The sequence below is a fragment of the Schistocerca americana genome, chromosome 2, assembly GCF_021461395.2.
Source record: "Schistocerca americana isolate TAMUIC-IGC-003095 chromosome 2, iqSchAmer2.1, whole genome shotgun sequence".
NCBI classification, from domain to species: Eukaryota; Metazoa; Arthropoda; class Insecta; order Orthoptera; family Acrididae; genus Schistocerca; species Schistocerca americana.
This window is the reverse complement of record NC_060120.1, coordinates 88,571,485-88,585,007: the sequence shown is the minus strand read 5'-3', so window position 1 is coordinate 88,585,007 and position 13,523 is coordinate 88,571,485. Positions and strand designations below refer to the sequence as shown.

The window sequence follows — 13,523 nt, the reverse complement described above, 5'->3', positions numbered from 1 at the left end:
CCTGAGCCTATCGCTGATACTTCCTCGGCGAGAAACGCTTATTACAGAAAATTTAGACTAAACGAAGGTTCCACCGAGATTCGAACTCGGATCGCTGGATTCAGAGTCCAGAGTGCTAACCGTTACACCATGGAACCAGACACGAGCATGGGACGCGTAAATACATTTAGCAGTATACTGACGTACTTCAGACACTTCCTACTTGCATTTTTTAACCTAATTGACACGATCGAGCATTATAAAACTTAATCTGGGCAATGTTTGCAGTTGCAGCCGATGACTGCATTTCCTGTGCGTCTATATGGGCGCGCTGAGTAGCAGTGTGTGGAAACGAAAGACAGGGACGGACGTAAAGCAATCAGAACGAACAAGAAAGCATGCAGAGCCTCTGGTAGCTCAGTTGGTAGAGCGGTGGACTGTAGTGGAGGATTCACAGTTATCCATAGGTCGCTGGTTCAAATCCGGCCCAGAGGACTGTTTTTCTAATCTCAGGAGCAAATAGGCTCCAGAGCATGCCCACTCGGTCAGAACCTCCCTATGTTTTAAACCTATTTTAAAGGAAATTCATTTGCTCAGCTAGTAATAGCTAGTTGATAATCATGGGAGTCTTAGCCTTCGTAGGATAATGATATTTCTTCGAATTATCGTAAAATTGCTTGCTCTTACAGGCATCACTCGTTTAATGTGCTATATAGGTCACATCGTCGCACCAATATTCAGCCGTTTCATAGACGTCTCGTTTTTAACACAAACGTAGAAACTAAATCCCTGAGCCTATCGCTGATACTTCCTCGGCGAGAAACGCTTATTACAGAAAATTTAGACTAAACGAAGGTTCCACCGAGATTCGAACTCGGATCGCTGGATTCAGAGTCCAGAGTGCTAACCGTTACACCATGGAACCAGACACGAGCATGGGACGCGTAAATACATTTAGCAGTATACTGACGTACTTCAGACACTTCCTACTTGCATTTTTTAACCTAATTGACACGATCGAGCATTATAAAACTTAATCTGGGCAATGTTTGCAGTTGCAGCCGATGACTGCATTTCCTGTGCGTCTATATGGGCGCGCTGAGTAGCAGTGTGTGGAAACGAAAGACAGGGACGGACGTAAAGCAATCAGAACGAACAAGAAAGCATGCAGAGCCTCTGGTAGCTCAGTTGGTAGAGCGGTGGACTGTAGTGGAGGATTCACAGTTATCCATAGGTCGCTGGTTCAAATCCGGCCCAGAGGACTGTTTTTCTAATCTCAGGAGCAAATAGGCTCCAGAGCATGCCCACTCGGTCAGAACCTCCCTATGTTTTAAACCTATTTTAAAGGAAATTCATTTGCTCAGCTAGTAATAGCTAGTTGATAATCATGGGAGTCTTAGCCTTCGTAGGATAATGATATTTCTTCGAATTATCGTAAAATTGCTTGCTCTTACAGGCATCACTCGTTTAATGTGCTATATAGGTCACATCGTCGCACCAATATTCAGCCGTTTCATAGACGTCTCGTTTTTAACACAAACGTAGAAACTAAATCCCTGAGCCTATCGCTGATACTTCCTCGGCGAGAAACGCTTATTACAGAAAATTTAGACTAAACGAAGGTTCCACCGAGATTCGAACTCGGATCGCTGGATTCAGAGTCCAGAGTGCTAACCGTTACACCATGGAACCAGACACGAGCATGGGACGCGTAAATACATTTAGCAGTATACTGACGTACTTCAGACACTTCCTACTTGCATTTTTTAACCTAATTGACACGATCGAGCATTATAAAACTTAATCTGGGCAATGTTTGCAGTTGCAGCCGATGACTGCATTTCCTGTGCGTCTATATGGGCGCGCTGAGTAGCAGTGTGTGGAAACGAAAGACAGGGACGGACGTAAAGCAATCAGAACGAACAAGAAAGCATGCAGAGCCTCTGGTAGCTCAGTTGGTAGAGCGGTGGACTGTAGTGGAGGATTCACAGTTATCCATAGGTCGCTGGTTCAAATCCGGCCCAGAGGACTGTTTTTCTAATCTCAGGAGCAAATAGGCTCCAGAGCATGCCCACTCGGTCAGAACCTCCCTATGTTTTAAACCTATTTTAAAGGAAATTCATTTGCTCAGCTAGTAATAGCTAGTTGATAATCATGGGAGTCTTAGCCTTCGTAGGATAATGATATTTCTTCGAATTATCGTAAAATTGCTTGCTCTTACAGGCATCACTCGTTTAATGTGCTATATAGGTCACATCGTCGCACCAATATTCAGCCGTTTCATAGACGTCTCGTTTTTAACACAAACGTAGAAACTAAATCCCTGAGCCTATCGCTGATACTTCCTCGGCGAGAAACGCTTATTACAGAAAATTTAGACTAAACGAAGGTTCCACCGAGATTCGAACTCGGATCGCTGGATTCAGAGTCCAGAGTGCTAACCGTTACACCATGGAACCAGACACGAGCATGGGACGCGTAAATACATTTAGCAGTATACTGACGTACTTCAGACACTTCCTACTTGCATTTTTTAACCTAATTGACACGATCGAGCATTATAAAACTTAATCTGGGCAATGTTTGCAGTTGCAGCCGATGACTGCATTTCCTGTGCGTCTATATGGGCGCGCTGAGTAGCAGTGTGTGGAAACGAAAGACAGGGACGGACGTAAAGCAATCAGAACGAACAAGAAAGCATGCAGAGCCTCTGGTAGCTCAGTTGGTAGAGCGGTGGACTGTAGTGGAGGATTCACAGTTATCCATAGGTCGCTGGTTCAAATCCGGCCCAGAGGACTGTTTTTCTAATCTCAGGAGCAAATAGGCTCCAGAGCATGCCCACTCGGTCAGAACCTCCCTATGTTTTAAACCTATTTTAAAGGAAATTCATTTGCTCAGCTAGTAATAGCTAGTTGATAATCATGGGAGTCTTAGCCTTCGTAGGATAATGATATTTCTTCGAATTATCGTAAAATTGCTTGCTCTTACAGGCATCACTCGTTTAATGTGCTATATAGGTCACATCGTCGCACCAATATTCAGCCGTTTCATAGACGTCTCGTTTTTAACACAAACGTAGAAACTAAATCCCTGAGCCTATCGCTGATACTTCCTCGGCGAGAAACGCTTATTACAGAAAATTTAGACTAAACGAAGGTTCCACCGAGATTCGAACTCGGATCGCTGGATTCAGAGTCCAGAGTGCTAACCGTTACACCATGGAACCAGACACGAGCATGGGACGCGTAAATACATTTAGCAGTATACTGACGTACTTCAGACACTTCCTACTTGCATTTTTTAACCTAATTGACACGATCGAGCATTATAAAACTTAATCTGGGCAATGTTTGCAGTTGCAGCCGATGACTGCATTTCCTGTGCGTCTATATGGGCGCGCTGAGTAGCAGTGTGTGGAAACGAAAGACAGGGACGGACGTAAAGCAATCAGAACGAACAAGAAAGCATGCAGAGCCTCTGGTAGCTCAGTTGGTAGAGCGGTGGACTGTAGTGGAGGATTCACAGTTATCCATAGGTCGCTGGTTCAAATCCGGCCCAGAGGACTGTTTTTCTAATCTCAGGAGCAAATAGGCTCCAGAGCATGCCCACTCGGTCAGAACCTCCCTATGTTTTAAACCTATTTTAAAGGAAATTCATTTGCTCAGCTAGTAATAGCTAGTTGATAATCATGGGAGTCTTAGCCTTCGTAGGATAATGATATTTCTTCGAATTATTGTAAAATTGCTTGCTCTTACAGGCATCACTCGTTTAATGTGCTATATAGGTCACATCGTCGCACCAATATTCAGCCGTTTCATAGACGTCTCGTTTTTAACACAAACGTAGAAACTAAATCCCTGAGCCTATCGCTGATACTTCCTCGGCGAGAAACGCTTATTACAGAAAATTTAGACTAAACGAAGGTTCCACCGAGATTCGAACTCGGATCGCTGGATTCAGAGTCCAGAGTGCTAACCGTTACACCATGGAACCAGACACGAGCATGGGACGCGTAAATACATTTAGCAGTATACTGACGTACTTCAGACACTTCCTACTTGCATTTTTTAACCTAATTGACACGATCGAGCATTATAAAACTTAATCTGGGCAATGTTTGCAGTTGCAGCCGATGACTGCATTTCCTGTGCGTCTATATGGGCGCGCTGAGTAGCAGTGTGTGGAAACGAAAGACAGGGACGGACGTAAAGCAATCAGAACGAACAAGAAAGCATGCAGAGCCTCTGGTAGCTCAGTTGGTAGAGCGGTGGACTGTAGTGGAGGATTCACAGTTATCCATAGGTCGCTGGTTCAAATCCGGCCCAGAGGACTGTTTTTCTAATCTCAGGAGCAAATAGGCTCCAGAGCATGCCCACTCGGTCAGAACCTCCCTATGTTTTAAACCTATTTTAAAGGAAATTCATTTGCTCAGCTAGTAATAGCTAGTTGATAATCATGGGAGTCTTAGCCTTCGTAGGATAATGATATTTCTTCGAATTATCGTAAAATTGCTTGCTCTTACAGGCATCACTCGTTTAATGTGCTATATAGGTCACATCGTCGCACCAATATTCAGCCGTTTCATAGACGTCTCGTTTTTAACACAAACGTAGAAACTAAATCCCTGAGCCTATCGCTGATACTTCCTCGGCGAGAAACGCTTATTACAGAAAATTTAGACTAAACGAAGGTTCCACCGAGATTCGAACTCGGATCGCTGGATTCAGAGTCCAGAGTGCTAACCGTTACACCATGGAACCAGACACGAGCATGGGACGCGTAAATACATTTAGCAGTATACTGACGTACTTCAGACACTTCCTACTTGCATTTTTTAACCTAATTGACACGATCGAGCATTATAAAACTTAATCTGGGCAATGTTTGCAGTTGCAGCCGATGACTGCATTTCCTGTGCGTCTATATGGGCGCGCTGAGTAGCAGTGTGTGGAAACGAAAGACAGGGACGGACGTAAAGCAATCAGAACGAACAAGAAAGCATGCAGAGCCTCTGGTAGCTCAGTTGGTAGAGCGGTGGACTGTAGTGGAGGATTCACAGTTATCCATAGGTCGCTGGTTCAAATCCGGCCCAGAGGACTGTTTTTCTAATCTCAGGAGCAAATAGGCTCCAGAGCATGCCCACTCGGTCAGAACCTCCCTATGTTTTAAACCTATTTTAAAGGAAATTCATTTGCTCAGCTAGTAATAGCTAGTTGATAATCATGGGAGTCTTAGCCTTCGTAGGATAATGATATTTCTTCGAATTATCGTAAAATTGCTTGCTCTTACAGGCATCACTCGTTTAATGTGCTATATAGGTCACATCGTCGCACCAATATTCAGCCGTTTCATAGACGTCTCGTTTTTAACACAAACGTAGAAACTAAATCCCTGAGCCTATCGCTGATACTTCCTCGGCGAGAAACGCTTATTACAGAAAATTTAGACTAAACGAAGGTTCCACCGAGATTCGAACTCGGATCGCTGGATTCAGAGTCCAGAGTGCTAACCGTTACACCATGGAACCAGACACGAGCATGGGACGCGTAAATACATTTAGCAGTATACTGACGTACTTCAGACACTTCCTACTTGCATTTTTTAACCTAATTGACACGATCGAGCATTATAAAACTTAATCTGGGCAATGTTTGCAGTTGCAGCCGATGACTGCATTTCCTGTGCGTCTATATGGGCGCGCTGAGTAGCAGTGTGTGGAAACGAAAGACAGGGACGGACGTAAAGCAATCAGAACGAACAAGAAAGCATGCAGAGCCTCTGGTAGCTCAGTTGGTAGAGCGGTGGACTGTAGTGGAGGATTCACAGTTATCCATAGGTCGCTGGTTCAAATCCGGCCCAGAGGACTGTTTTTCTAATCTCAGGAGCAAATAGGCTCCAGAGCATGCCCACTCGGTCAGAACCTCCCTATGTTTTAAACCTATTTTAAAGGAAATTCATTTGCTCAGCTAGTAATAGCTAGTTGATAATCATGGGAGTCTTAGCCTTCGTAGGATAATGATATTTCTTCGAATTATCGTAAAATTGCTTGCTCTTACAGGCATCACTCGTTTAATGTGCTATATAGGTCACATCGTCGCACCAATATTCAGCCGTTTCATAGACGTCTCGTTTTTAACACAAACGTAGAAACTAAATCCCTGAGCCTATCGCTGATACTTCCTCGGCGAGAAACGCTTATTACAGAAAATTTAGACTAAACGAAGGTTCCACCGAGATTCGAACTCGGATCGCTGGATTCAGAGTCCAGAGTGCTAACCGTTACACCATGGAACCAGACACGAGCATGGGACGCGTAAATACATTTAGCAGTATACTGACGTACTTCAGACACTTCCTACTTGCATTTTTTAACCTAATTGACACGATCGAGCATTATAAAACTTAATCTGGGCAATGTTTGCAGTTGCAGCCGATGACTGCATTTCCTGTGCGTCTATATGGGCGCGCTGAGTAGCAGTGTGTGGAAACGAAAGACAGGGACGGACGTAAAGCAATCAGAACGAACAAGAAAGCATGCAGAGCCTCTGGTAGCTCAGTTGGTAGAGCGGTGGACTGTAGTGGAGGATTCACAGTTATCCATAGGTCGCTGGTTCAAATCCGGCCCAGAGGACTGTTTTTCTAATCTCAGGAGCAAATAGGCTCCAGAGCATGCCCACTCGGTCAGAACCTCCCTATGTTTTAAACCTATTTTAAAGGAAATTCATTTGCTCAGCTAGTAATAGCTAGTTGATAATCATGGGAGTCTTAGCCTTCGTAGGATAATGATATTTCTTCGAATTATCGTAAAATTGCTTGCTCTTACAGGCATCACTCGTTTAATGTGCTATATAGGTCACATCGTCGCACCAATATTCAGCCGTTTCATAGACGTCTCGTTTTTAACACAAACGTAGAAACTAAATCCCTGAGCCTATCGCTGATACTTCCTCGGCGAGAAACGCTTATTACAGAAAATTTAGACTAAACGAAGGTTCCACCGAGATTCGAACTCGGATCGCTGGATTCAGAGTCCAGAGTGCTAACCGTTACACCATGGAACCTGACACGAGCATGGGACGCGTAAATACATTTAGCAGTATACTGACGTACTTCAGACACTTCCTACTTGCATTTTTTAACCTAATTGACACGATCGAGCATTATAAAACTTAATCTGGGCAATGTTTGCAGTTGCAGCCGATGACTGCATTTCCTGTGCGTCTATATGGGCGCGCTGAGTAGCAGTGTGTGGAAACGAAAGACAGGGACGGACGTAAAGCAATCAGAACGAACAAGAAAGCATGCAGAGCCTCTGGTAGCTCAGTTGGTAGAGCGGTGGACTGTAGTGGAGGATTCACAGTTATCCATAGGTCGCTGGTTCAAATCCGGCCCAGAGGACTGTTTTTCTAATCTCAGGAGCAAATAGGCTCCAGAGCATGCCCACTCGGTCAGAACCTCCCTATGTTTTAAACCTATTTTAAAGGAAATTCATTTGCTCAGCTAGTAATAGCTAGTTGATAATCATGGGAGTCTTAGCCTTCGTAGGATAATGATATTTCTTCGAATTATCGTAAAATTGCTTGCTCTTACAGGCATCACTCGTTTAATGTGCTATATAGGTCACATCGTCGCACCAATATTCAGCCGTTTCATAGACGTCTCGTTTTTAACACAAACGTAGAAACTAAATCCCTGAGCCTATCGCTGATACTTCCTCGGCGAGAAACGCTTATTACAGAAAATTTAGACTAAACGAAGGTTCCACCGAGATTCGAACTCGGATCGCTGGATTCAGGGTCCAGAGTGCTAACCGTTACACCATGGAACCAGACACGAGCATGGGACGCGTAAATACATTTAGCAGTATACTGACGTACTTCAGACACTTCCTACTTGCATTTTTTAACCTAATTGACACGATCGAGCATTATAAAACTTAATCTGGGCAATGTTTGCAGTTGCAGCCGATGACTGCATTTCCTGTGCGTCTATATGGGCGCGCTGAGTAGCAGTGTGTGGAAACGAAAGACAGGGACGGACGTAAAGCAATCAGAACGAACAAGAAAGCATGCAGAGCCTCTGGTAGCTCAGTTGGTAGAGCGGTGGACTGTAGTGGAGGATTCACAGTTATCCATAGGTCGCTGGTTCAAATCCGGCCCAGAGGACTGTTTTTCTAATCTCAGGAGCAAATAGGCTCCAGAGCATGCCCACTCGGTCAGAACCTCCCTATGTTTTAAACCTATTTTAAAGGAAATTCATTTGCTCAGCTAGTAATAGCTAGTTGATAATCATGGGAGTCTTAGCCTTCGTAGGATAATGATATTTCTTCGAATTATCGTAAAATTGCTTGCTCTTACAGGCATCACTCGTTTAATGTGCTATATAGGTCACATCGTCGCACCAATATTCAGCCGTTTCATAGACGTCTCGTTTTTAACACAAACGTAGAAACTAAATCCCTGAGCCTATCGCTGATACTTCCTCGGCGAGAAACGCTTATTACAGAAAATTTAGACTAAACGAAGGTTCCACCGAGATTCGAACTCGGATCGCTGGATTCAGAGTCCAGAGTGCTAACCGTTACACCATGGAACCAGACACGAGCATGGGACGCGTAAATACATTTAGCAGTATACTGACGTACTTCAGAAACTTCCTACTTGCATTTTTTAACCTAATTGACACGATCGAGCATTATAAAACTTAATCTGGGCAATGTTTGCAGTTGCAGCCGATGACTGCATTTCCTGTGCGTCTATATGGGCGCGCTGAGTAGCAGTGTGTGGAAACGAAAGACAGGGACGGACGTAAAGCAATCAGAACGAACAAGAAAGCATGCAGAGCCTCTGGTAGCTCAGTTGGTAGAGCGGTGGACTGTAGTGGAGGATTCACAGTTATCCATAGGTCGCTGGTTCAAATCCGGCCCAGAGGACTGTTTTTCTAATCTCAGGAGCAAATAGGCTCCAGAGCATGCCCACTCGGTCAGAACCTCCCTATGTTTTAAACCTATTTTAAAGGAAATTCATTTGCTCAGCTAGTAATAGCTAGTTGATAATCATGGGAGTCTTAGCCTTCGTAGGATAATGATATTTCTTCGAATTATCGTAAAATTGCTTGCTCTTACAGGCATCACTCGTTTAATGTGCTATATAGGTCACATCGTCGCACCAATATTCAGCCGTTTCATAGACGTCTCGTTTTTAACACAAACGTAGAAACTAAATCCCTGAGCCTATCGCTGATACTTCCTCGGCGAGAAACGCTTATTACAGAAAATTTAGACGAAACGAAGGTTCCACCGAGATTCGAACTCGGATCGCTGGATTCAGAGTCCAGAGTGCTAACCGTTACACCATGGAACCAGACACGAGCATGGGACGCGTAAATACATTTAGCAGTATACTGACGTACTTCAGACACTTCCTACTTGCATTTTTTAACCTAATTGACACGATCGAGCATTATAAAACTTAATCTGGGCAATGTTTGCAGTTGCAGCCGATGACTGCATTTCCTGTGCGTCTATATGGGCGCGCTGAGTAGCAGTGTGTGGAAACGAAAGACAGGGACGGACGTAAAGCAATCAGAACGAACAAGAAAGCATGCAGAGCCTCTGGTAGCTCAGTTGGTAGAGCGGTGGACTGTAGTGGATGATTCACAGTTATCCATAGGTCGCTGGTTCAAATCCGGCCCAGAGGACTGTTTTTCTAATCTCAGGAGCAAATAGGCTCCAGAGCATGCCCACTCGGTCAGAACCTCCCTATGTTTTAAACCTATTTTAAAGGAAATTCATTTGCTCAGCTAGTAATAGCTAGTTGATAATCATGGGAGTCTTAGCCTTCGTAGGATAATGATATTTCTTCGAATTATCGTAAAATTGCTTGCTCTTACAGGCATCACTCGTTTAATGTGCTATATAGGTCACATCGTCGCACCAATATTCAGCCGTTTCATAGACGTCTCGTTTTTAACACAAACGTAGAAACTAAATCCCTGAGCCTATCGCTGATACTTCCTCGGCGAGAAACGCTTATTACAGAAAATTTAGACTAAACGAAGGTTCCACCGAGATTCGAACTCGGATCGCTGGATTCAGAGTCCAGAGTGCTAACCGTTACACCATGGAACCAGACACGAGCATGGGACGCGTAAATACATTTAGCAGTATACTGACGTACTTCAGACACTTCCTACTTGCATTTTTTAACCTAATTGACACGATCGAGCATTATAAAACTTAATCTGGGCAATGTTTGCAGTTGCAGCCGATGACTGCATTTCCTGTGCGTCTATATGGGCGCGCTGAGTAGCAGTGTGTGGAAACGAAAGACAGGGACGGACGTAAAGCAATCAGAACGAACAAGAAAGCATGCAGAGCCTCTGGTAGCTCAGTTGGTAGAGCGGTGGACTGTAGTGGAGGATTCACAGTTATCCATAGGTCGCTGGTTCAAATCCGGCCCAGAGGACTGTTTTTCTAATCTCAGGAGCAAATAGGCTCCAGAGCATGCCCACTCGGTCAGAACCTCCCTATGTTTTAAACCTATTTTAAAGGAAATTCATTTGCTCAGCTAGTAATAGCTAGTTGATAATCATGGGAGTCTTAGCCTTCGTAGGATAATGATATTTCTTCGAATTATCGTAAAATTGCTTGCTCTTACAGGCATCACTCGTTTAATGTGCTATATAGGTCACATCGTCGCACCAATATTCAGCCGTTTCATAGACGTCTCGTTTTTAACACAAACGTAGAAACTAAATCCCTGAGCCTATCGCTGATACTTCCTCGGCGAGAAACGCTTATTACAGAAAATTTAGACTAAACGAAGGTTCCACCGAGATTCGAACTCGGATCGCTGGATTCAGAGTCCAGAGTGCTAACCGTTACACCATGGAACCAGACACGAGCATGGGACGCGTAAATACATTTAGCAGTATACTGACGTACTTCAGACACTTCCTACTTGCATTTTTTAACCTAATTGACACGATCGAGCATTATAAAACTTAATCTGGGCAATGTTTGCAGTTGCAGCCGATGACTGCATTTCCTGTGCGTCTATATGGGCGCGCTGAGTAGCAGTGTGTGGAAACGAAAGACAGGGACGGACGTAAAGCAATCAGAACGAACAAGAAAGCATGCAGAGCCTCTGGTAGCTCAGTTGGTAGAGCGGTGGACTGTAGTGGAGGATTCACAGTTATCCATAGGTCGCTGGTTCAAATCCGGCCCAGAGGACTGTTTTTCTAATCTCAGGAGCAAATAGGCTCCAGAGCATGCCCACTCGGTCAGAACCTCCCTATGTTTTAAACCTATTTTAAAGGAAATTCATTTGCTCAGCTAGTAATAGCTAGTTGATAATCATGGGAGTCTTAGCCTTCGTAGGATAATGATATTTCTTCGAATTATCGTAAAATTGCTTGCTCTTACAGGCATCACTCGTTTAATGTGCTATATAGGTCACATCGTCGCACCAATATTCAGCCGTTTCATAGACGTCTCGTTTTTAACACAAACGTAGAAACTAAATCCCTGAGCCTATCGCTGATACTTCCTCGGCGAGAAACGCTTATTACAGAAAATTTAGACTAAACGAAGGTTCCACCGAGATTCGAACTCGGATCGCTGGATTCAGAGTCCAGAGTGCTAACCGTTACACCATGGAACCAGACACGAGCATGGGACGCGTAAATACATTTAGCAGTATACTGACGTACTTCAGACACTTCCTACTTGCATTTTTTAACCTAATTGACACGATCGAGCATTATAAAACTTAATCTGGGCAATGTTTGCAGTTGCAGCCGATGACTGCATTTCCTGTGCGTCTATATGGGCGCGCTGAGTAGCAGTGTGTGGAAACGAAAGACAGGGACGGACGTAAAGCAATCAGAACGAACAAGAAAGCATGCAGAGCCTCTGGTAGCTCAGTTGGTAGAGCGGTGGACTGTAGTGGAGGATTCACAGTTATCCATAGGTCGCTGGTTCAAATCCGGCCCAGAGGACTGTTTTTCTAATCTCAGGAGCAAATAGGCTCCAGAGCATGCCCACTCGGTCAGAACCTCCCTATGTTTTAAACCTATTTTAAAGGAAATTCATTTGCTCAGCTAGTAATAGCTAGTTGATAATCATGGGAGTCTTAGCCTTCGTAGGATAATGATATTTCTTCGAATTATCGTAAAATTGCTTGCTCTTACAGGCATCACTCGTTTAATGTGCTATATAGGTCACATCGTCGCACCAATATTCAGCCGTTTCATAGACGTCTCGTTTTTAACACAAACGTAGAAACTAAATCCCTGAGCCTATCGCTGATACTTCCTCGGCGAGAAACGCTTATTACAGAAAATTTAGACTAAACGAAGGTTCCACCGAGATTCGAACTCGGATCGCTGGATTCAGAGTCCAGAGTGCTAACCGTTACACCATGGAACCAGACACGAGCATGGGACGCGTAAATACATTTAGCAGTATACTGACGTACTTCAGACACTTCCTACTTGCATTTTTTAACCTAATTGACACGATCGAGCATTATAAAACTTAATCTGGGCAATGTTTGCAGTTGCAGCCGATGACTGCATTTCCTGTGCGTCTATATGGGCGCGCTGAGTAGCAGTGTGTGGAAACGAAAGACAGGGACGGACGTAAAGCAATCAGAACGAACAAGAAAGCATGCAGAGCCTCTGGTAGCTCAGTTGGTAGAGCGGTGGACTGTAGTGGAGGATTCACAGTTATCCATAGGTCGCTGGTTCAAATCCGGCCCAGAGGACTGTTTTTCTAATCTCAGGAGCAAATAGGCTCCAGAGCATGCCCACTCGGTCAGAACCTCCCTATGTTTTAAACCTATTTTAAAGGAAATTCATTTGCTCAGCTAGTAATAGCTAGTTGATAATCATGGGAGTCTTAGCCTTCGTAGGATAATGATATTTCTTCGAATTATCGTAAAATTGCTTGCTCTTACAGGCATCACTCGTTTAATGTGCTATATAGGTCACATCGTCGCACCAATATTCAGCCGTTTCATAGACGTCTCGTTTTTAACACAAACGTAGAAACTAAATCCCTGAGCCTATCGCTGATACTTCCTCGGCGAGAAACGCTTATTACAGAAAATTTAGACTAAACGAAGGTTCCACCGAGATTCGAACTCGGATCGCTGGATTCAGAGTCCAGAGTGCTAACCGTTACACCATGGAACCAGACACGAGCATGGGACGCGTAAATACATTTAGCAGTATACTGACGTACTTCAGACACTTCCTACTTGCATTTTTTAACCTAATTGACACGATCGAGCATTATAAAACTTAATCTGGGCAATGTTTGCAGTTGCAGCCGATGACTGCATTTCCTGTGCGTCTATATGGGCGCGCTGAGTAGCAGTGTGTGGAAACGAAAGACAGGGACGGACGTAAAGCAATCAGAACGAACAAGAAAGCATGCAGAGCCTCTGGTAGCTCAGTTGGTAGAGCGGTGGACTGTAGTGGAGGATTCACAGTTATCCATAGGTCGCTGGTTCAAATCCGGCCCAGAGGACTGTTTTTCT

General features: G+C 44.2%; 36 non-coding genes across 36 annotated transcripts; 18 read left to right on the top strand and 18 right to left on the bottom strand.

Moving 5' to 3' along the window:
• Nucleotides 1-65: 65 nt before the first annotated feature.
• On the bottom strand, nt 66-137 carry Trnaq-cug. The gene has a single exon. It is a non-coding gene; the product is annotated as a tRNA-Gln (tRNA).
• A 248-nt stretch (nt 138-385) lies between these two features.
• Trnay-gua lies at nt 386-474 on the top strand. Its single transcript is given in 2 exon segments — nt 386-422; nt 439-474. It is a non-coding gene; the product is annotated as a tRNA-Tyr (tRNA).
• A 358-nt stretch (nt 475-832) lies between these two features.
• Nucleotides 833-904, bottom strand: Trnaq-cug. The gene has a single exon. It is a non-coding gene; the product is annotated as a tRNA-Gln (tRNA).
• Nucleotides 905-1,152: 248 nt separating this feature from the next.
• Nucleotides 1,153-1,241, top strand: Trnay-gua. Its single transcript is given in 2 exon segments — nt 1,153-1,189; nt 1,206-1,241. It is a non-coding gene; the product is annotated as a tRNA-Tyr (tRNA).
• Nucleotides 1,242-1,599: 358 nt separating this feature from the next.
• Trnaq-cug lies at nt 1,600-1,671 on the bottom strand. Its single transcript has one exon. It is a non-coding gene; the product is annotated as a tRNA-Gln (tRNA).
• Nucleotides 1,672-1,919: 248 nt separating this feature from the next.
• Trnay-gua lies at nt 1,920-2,008 on the top strand. The gene is given in 2 exon segments: nt 1,920-1,956; nt 1,973-2,008. It is a non-coding gene; the product is annotated as a tRNA-Tyr (tRNA).
• A 358-nt stretch (nt 2,009-2,366) lies between these two features.
• Nucleotides 2,367-2,438, bottom strand: Trnaq-cug. The gene has a single exon. It is a non-coding gene; the product is annotated as a tRNA-Gln (tRNA).
• Nucleotides 2,439-2,686: 248 nt separating this feature from the next.
• Trnay-gua lies at nt 2,687-2,775 on the top strand. Its single transcript is given in 2 exon segments — nt 2,687-2,723; nt 2,740-2,775. It is a non-coding gene; the product is annotated as a tRNA-Tyr (tRNA).
• Nucleotides 2,776-3,133: 358 nt separating this feature from the next.
• On the bottom strand, nt 3,134-3,205 carry Trnaq-cug. The gene has a single exon. It is a non-coding gene; the product is annotated as a tRNA-Gln (tRNA).
• A 248-nt stretch (nt 3,206-3,453) lies between these two features.
• Nucleotides 3,454-3,542, top strand: Trnay-gua. Its single transcript is given in 2 exon segments — nt 3,454-3,490; nt 3,507-3,542. It is a non-coding gene; the product is annotated as a tRNA-Tyr (tRNA).
• Nucleotides 3,543-3,900: 358 nt separating this feature from the next.
• Nucleotides 3,901-3,972, bottom strand: Trnaq-cug. Its single transcript has one exon. It is a non-coding gene; the product is annotated as a tRNA-Gln (tRNA).
• A 248-nt stretch (nt 3,973-4,220) lies between these two features.
• Trnay-gua lies at nt 4,221-4,309 on the top strand. Its single transcript is given in 2 exon segments — nt 4,221-4,257; nt 4,274-4,309. It is a non-coding gene; the product is annotated as a tRNA-Tyr (tRNA).
• A 358-nt stretch (nt 4,310-4,667) lies between these two features.
• On the bottom strand, nt 4,668-4,739 carry Trnaq-cug. Its single transcript has one exon. It is a non-coding gene; the product is annotated as a tRNA-Gln (tRNA).
• Nucleotides 4,740-4,987: 248 nt separating this feature from the next.
• On the top strand, nt 4,988-5,076 carry Trnay-gua. The gene is given in 2 exon segments: nt 4,988-5,024; nt 5,041-5,076. It is a non-coding gene; the product is annotated as a tRNA-Tyr (tRNA).
• Nucleotides 5,077-5,434: 358 nt separating this feature from the next.
• Nucleotides 5,435-5,506, bottom strand: Trnaq-cug. The gene has a single exon. It is a non-coding gene; the product is annotated as a tRNA-Gln (tRNA).
• Nucleotides 5,507-5,754: 248 nt separating this feature from the next.
• On the top strand, nt 5,755-5,843 carry Trnay-gua. Its single transcript is given in 2 exon segments — nt 5,755-5,791; nt 5,808-5,843. It is a non-coding gene; the product is annotated as a tRNA-Tyr (tRNA).
• Nucleotides 5,844-6,201: 358 nt separating this feature from the next.
• On the bottom strand, nt 6,202-6,273 carry Trnaq-cug. Its single transcript has one exon. It is a non-coding gene; the product is annotated as a tRNA-Gln (tRNA).
• A 248-nt stretch (nt 6,274-6,521) lies between these two features.
• Trnay-gua lies at nt 6,522-6,610 on the top strand. The gene is given in 2 exon segments: nt 6,522-6,558; nt 6,575-6,610. It is a non-coding gene; the product is annotated as a tRNA-Tyr (tRNA).
• Nucleotides 6,611-6,968: 358 nt separating this feature from the next.
• Trnaq-cug lies at nt 6,969-7,040 on the bottom strand. Its single transcript has one exon. It is a non-coding gene; the product is annotated as a tRNA-Gln (tRNA).
• A 248-nt stretch (nt 7,041-7,288) lies between these two features.
• Nucleotides 7,289-7,377, top strand: Trnay-gua. The gene is given in 2 exon segments: nt 7,289-7,325; nt 7,342-7,377. It is a non-coding gene; the product is annotated as a tRNA-Tyr (tRNA).
• A 358-nt stretch (nt 7,378-7,735) lies between these two features.
• Trnaq-cug lies at nt 7,736-7,807 on the bottom strand. The gene has a single exon. It is a non-coding gene; the product is annotated as a tRNA-Gln (tRNA).
• Nucleotides 7,808-8,055: 248 nt separating this feature from the next.
• Trnay-gua lies at nt 8,056-8,144 on the top strand. The gene is given in 2 exon segments: nt 8,056-8,092; nt 8,109-8,144. It is a non-coding gene; the product is annotated as a tRNA-Tyr (tRNA).
• A 358-nt stretch (nt 8,145-8,502) lies between these two features.
• Trnaq-cug lies at nt 8,503-8,574 on the bottom strand. Its single transcript has one exon. It is a non-coding gene; the product is annotated as a tRNA-Gln (tRNA).
• Nucleotides 8,575-8,822: 248 nt separating this feature from the next.
• On the top strand, nt 8,823-8,911 carry Trnay-gua. The gene is given in 2 exon segments: nt 8,823-8,859; nt 8,876-8,911. It is a non-coding gene; the product is annotated as a tRNA-Tyr (tRNA).
• A 358-nt stretch (nt 8,912-9,269) lies between these two features.
• Nucleotides 9,270-9,341, bottom strand: Trnaq-cug. Its single transcript has one exon. It is a non-coding gene; the product is annotated as a tRNA-Gln (tRNA).
• Nucleotides 9,342-9,589: 248 nt separating this feature from the next.
• Nucleotides 9,590-9,678, top strand: Trnay-gua. Its single transcript is given in 2 exon segments — nt 9,590-9,626; nt 9,643-9,678. It is a non-coding gene; the product is annotated as a tRNA-Tyr (tRNA).
• Nucleotides 9,679-10,036: 358 nt separating this feature from the next.
• Nucleotides 10,037-10,108, bottom strand: Trnaq-cug. Its single transcript has one exon. It is a non-coding gene; the product is annotated as a tRNA-Gln (tRNA).
• A 248-nt stretch (nt 10,109-10,356) lies between these two features.
• Trnay-gua lies at nt 10,357-10,445 on the top strand. The gene is given in 2 exon segments: nt 10,357-10,393; nt 10,410-10,445. It is a non-coding gene; the product is annotated as a tRNA-Tyr (tRNA).
• Nucleotides 10,446-10,803: 358 nt separating this feature from the next.
• On the bottom strand, nt 10,804-10,875 carry Trnaq-cug. The gene has a single exon. It is a non-coding gene; the product is annotated as a tRNA-Gln (tRNA).
• Nucleotides 10,876-11,123: 248 nt separating this feature from the next.
• Trnay-gua lies at nt 11,124-11,212 on the top strand. Its single transcript is given in 2 exon segments — nt 11,124-11,160; nt 11,177-11,212. It is a non-coding gene; the product is annotated as a tRNA-Tyr (tRNA).
• A 358-nt stretch (nt 11,213-11,570) lies between these two features.
• Nucleotides 11,571-11,642, bottom strand: Trnaq-cug. The gene has a single exon. It is a non-coding gene; the product is annotated as a tRNA-Gln (tRNA).
• Nucleotides 11,643-11,890: 248 nt separating this feature from the next.
• On the top strand, nt 11,891-11,979 carry Trnay-gua. Its single transcript is given in 2 exon segments — nt 11,891-11,927; nt 11,944-11,979. It is a non-coding gene; the product is annotated as a tRNA-Tyr (tRNA).
• Nucleotides 11,980-12,337: 358 nt separating this feature from the next.
• Nucleotides 12,338-12,409, bottom strand: Trnaq-cug. Its single transcript has one exon. It is a non-coding gene; the product is annotated as a tRNA-Gln (tRNA).
• A 248-nt stretch (nt 12,410-12,657) lies between these two features.
• On the top strand, nt 12,658-12,746 carry Trnay-gua. The gene is given in 2 exon segments: nt 12,658-12,694; nt 12,711-12,746. It is a non-coding gene; the product is annotated as a tRNA-Tyr (tRNA).
• Nucleotides 12,747-13,104: 358 nt separating this feature from the next.
• Nucleotides 13,105-13,176, bottom strand: Trnaq-cug. The gene has a single exon. It is a non-coding gene; the product is annotated as a tRNA-Gln (tRNA).
• A 248-nt stretch (nt 13,177-13,424) lies between these two features.
• Trnay-gua lies at nt 13,425-13,513 on the top strand. Its single transcript is given in 2 exon segments — nt 13,425-13,461; nt 13,478-13,513. It is a non-coding gene; the product is annotated as a tRNA-Tyr (tRNA).
• Nucleotides 13,514-13,523: the final 10 nt, after the last annotated feature.